Source organism: Eptatretus burgeri, chromosome 15, assembly GCF_056783735.1.
Source record: "Eptatretus burgeri isolate ZD-2024b chromosome 15, Ebu_testis_v1, whole genome shotgun sequence".
In the NCBI taxonomy this organism is placed as follows: domain Eukaryota; kingdom Metazoa; phylum Chordata; class Myxini; order Myxiniformes; family Myxinidae; genus Eptatretus; species Eptatretus burgeri.
The window spans coordinates 70,623,486-70,627,311 of record NC_140975.1 but is presented as its reverse complement, the minus strand read 5'-3'; the positions used below and the strand labels follow the sequence as shown (position 1 = coordinate 70,627,311).

Below are 3,826 nucleotides of genomic sequence, written 5' to 3'. Positions count from 1 at the left end.
ATGTACCTGCTGGCTGAGCCTCGTGGACCGCTGGATGAAAACATTTGTAAAAGTTCATGTGAGGTTTGAGGACATCGATAAATTGTCTTTCATACCCTCCCAACCAAAGATGTCCGTCCTTCCACTCTTACTAATCCTTTTGTTTTCACTTTCCTCTGCCTTGAATAGCATTTTAAATCCTTGGCTTGCGCTCTGATCCCTGGTACACCTATTGTATTATATGTACATTTAGCATCTTTTGAGGGGGGGGGGGGAGTTTTTTTTTTTAACCACACAAGGTCCCACGCTTCGTGTATAAAAGTTCCGTGTGCTCTTTCCTTCTCTACCCCCATCTGGAAAAGCTTGATCGTGGAAATGGAAAGTAAAGTTCAATCATATTGCTACTGCCTTTTTCACTGTAAAAATGCTTTTCTTTCCAGATCCTGCTGCTCTGTAATTGCTTGGTGCTGCCCGATTCCTGCTGCTTGGTGCTGCCAAATTCCTGCTGCTCTTCCACTGCTTGGTGCTGCCCAATTCCTGCTGCTGTCATTGCTTGGTGCTGCCCGATTCCTGCTGCTCTGACATTGCTTGGTGCTGCCCGATTCCTGCTGCTCTGTCATTGCTTGGTGCTGCCCGATTCCTGCTGCTCTGTCATTGCTTGGTGCTGCCCGATTCCTGCTGCTCTGTCACTGCCCGATTCCTGCTGCTCTACCATTGCTTGGTGCTGCCCGATTCCTGCTGCTCTGCCATTGCTTGGTGCTGCCCGATTCCTGCTGCTCTACCATTGCTTGGTGCTGCCCGATTCCTGCTGCTCTGTCATTGCTTGGTGCTGCCCGATTCCTGCTGCTCTGCCATTGCATGGTGCTGTCCGATTCCTGCTGCTCTGCCATTGCATGGTGCTGTCCGATTCCTGCTGCTCTGCCATTGCATGGTGCTGTCCGATTCCTGCTGCTCTGCCATTGCATGGTGCTGTCCGATTCCTGCTGCTCTGCCATTGCATGGTGCTGTCCGATTCCTGCTGCTCTGCCATGCTTGGTGCTGCCTGATTCCTGCTGCTCTGTGCTGTTCGATTCCGGTTTCTCTGCCATTGCATGGTGCTGCCTGATTCCTGCTGCTCTGTTACTGCTTCGTGCTGTTCGATTCCGGTTTTTCTGCCATTGCTTGGTGCTGCCCGATTCCAAAGACAGCTTGTGAAAATGCTTTGAATGAGACACGTGTATAAATTGTGGTGTTTACCAACTCGGGCTGATCAACCCACTTTCAAAAATGATCACCATTATAGTGATCAGAATTTCACCTCTCCACACCCACCCCCAGACAGCCAATTTTGGTTCCACAACAATCATCATATAGTAAAAACATGAAGTTAGTAGATTGGAGAGAGTTGGGTGGGTGGGGAGGGGATGATGTGAGGTGAATATGTCGGGTGGGAGTTGGTGGAAAGGGACGGGTGGGCAGAGGTGGGGGGGGTTGATGTGAGGAGAGTGTGGCGGGTGGGCGGGGGGGGTTGGTGGTCGTATGGCAGCTTAGCTGCTGGGGTAGCTATCATTTCTTGAAGCGCGACTGTGTCGCTGATGCAGTGCCCCTCTACCAGTACACACACTGGAACTGGTACTCATTTCGCCGACCTCGGAAGGATGACGGGCTGAGTCAACCCCCTGGTGTTTCAATTCAGCAGCCGATGGGGCTTGAACTCAGGACCCTAGGATCCCAAGCTGCCACCCGAACCACTGACCCAACACCAGACTTGGAGGTGGGTTGTGAGGAGAGTATGTCGGGTGGGTGTGGGTGGAAAGGGACGGGTGGGCGGAGGGGGGTTGGGCGTTGAATTTGGGGTTAACCTGACATTCACTCCGAGCCGAGCTCTGAGTGTGAGGGTGGAAACGTCCAAAACTGTCAAACACTTCACCTCGTCATCAGCTTAAGCAGTTCACTACATGTTATCGTGCTTGTCATTACTCGAGGACTCCCAAAGGTGAACTAGAAAACAAACTGTGGCCAAGGCTTGCTGTACATGAGCCATGCGGTGCCTTTTTATTGAAATTCCTGTCATTTTAATTTAGCCCCCCCCCACACCAAGTTATTGTTGCTGTGAAATAGGGGCTTCTAAAGGGAACATCTATCGGTTGTTTATCAAGCTTTCACAACTTAGTTCATCTCAAACTACAATCGGAGTGAAACTCTTCCCACTATCACACCTGTATGATTTTGTACCTGTTCCCAGAAGCAGATGTTCAAATAAAACCAAACATCATGGACCCCGCTTGTTAGTTTTTTATTTAAGCATTTCCAGTCGTGGTGCCGATGTGGTTGCACGGTTATCCTTCTTGGTTGATTCCAACCTCATTGAATTTACGTACACTCCTCAGGATCCTGAAAACGTCCCCACTGCTGATGACACAACCAGGGTGCCGGCCATTAAAGAGCAGCATGCTCTACGATGCAGCATCTCCACGTTTGAGTTGGATCTGATCTTATCACATCGAATCCTGTAAAGGCAATCGAGCTACCAAAGGAGCATGCCTTCCCCCAGCAGGACCATCCACATCAAACAGTTGGTGAAGGCCTCCACATGTCAGGGAGAATAATAATACTCATGCAACTGGGGTGTAAAGCACCCCAGATAAATTGTATTTGGCTCTACACAACCTACTGCCCCATGTACCTACAGTGTAAGGAACGTGCATCATCACATGGTACGGTATGCCATCCCACAGATCCCGTACCGTGTTGTCATGGGAAAACCTGTTATTTCACCACCTCATGTCTGTGCTTTTGGCTAAGGGTACTGGAGGGAGAGTCATCTCATGTCTCTGCACTGAAGCAATGTTGCATGCAACAGAAGCAGCTCTTACATACGCCAGCTAGTCTTTACCCAAGCTGACGTTACAACACCTAAACAAGGCTTGGATGCCTCACCACATCAAAAAACAAAAAAAAAAACTAACTAGCTCAATAATGAACCTTGGTCTGGTCTACATTTGGGGGTCATGGCTTCCATGCACGAGGTGAGGGTACTATCATATGGAGGGGGGTGAGGAGGGGCACGATCTTGTGTGCGTGGTGGAGCATGGTTCTACATCCAGGGTGGGTTGAGGAATGGCATAATCCTGAGGGTGGGGGGGCACAGTCCTCTGTGCAAGGGGGGGAAAGACGCACGATCCTGTGTTGTCGGGTTCGGGAGCATGGCACAATCCTGTGTGCACATTGGAAGGGGTCATATGTCCTGCTCATGAGGTGGAGCATGCGAGGTGGAGAGGCATGGTCCTGTCTGCAGGGTAAAGGAGGCAGTGTCCTGCGTGTGGCTTAGCCAAGCTCTTTCATTATGCACAAGCACGTTTGATTGTGTTTTCTGATCTACCAAGATGCCGTATGAGGATTGAACCTGCTGACATTCCCAATCAGATACATTTTATATCCATGGAAGCTTCCATAAACGTGCCGACGCTGCCGTGTGCGGCTCTTCAGGAGGCAAACGCGGGGTGTGCTTCAAGGCTGGTTGGAGTGTTAATAGCAACAGCAAGTCCCTGTATTCTGTTTTAAACATCACGGATGCATCCAACAACAAAAAGGTGGGGAGATTGCTATCACAGCTTCATGCACCGATGGGAAAAGAAGGGCTAAACCCCTTTGGTTAAACGTTATTTTACAAATCAGCAAATTTATATTTTGGAAAATGTTAATTAGCGAACAAGGAGTTTACTTCCTTTAAATCACTGGATCATAGAGGAAGCGCGTTTTTATATTATTAAAAACAGAGCTCAACAATGTTGTGCAAGGGAGCTCAGTAGGTTAGGATTAAACGATCGAGTTCAAACTTGACATCGAACATACTAGTTGTGGGGTA

At 49.1% G+C, this 3,826-nt stretch overlaps 1 protein-coding gene across 1 annotated transcript in view; it reads left to right on the top strand.

Moving 5' to 3' along the window:
* LOC147012500 (nuclear factor of activated T-cells, cytoplasmic 1-like) overlaps positions 1-2,237 on the top strand; it is a 72,924-nt gene extending 70,687 nt beyond the window's left edge. The window contains exon 13 of the mRNA XM_085856847.1: positions 1-2,237. This exon is cut by the window's left edge and continues 743 nt beyond it. The gene's annotated coding sequence lies outside the window, so the exon portion shown is untranslated.
* Positions 2,238-3,826: the final 1,589 nt, after the last annotated feature.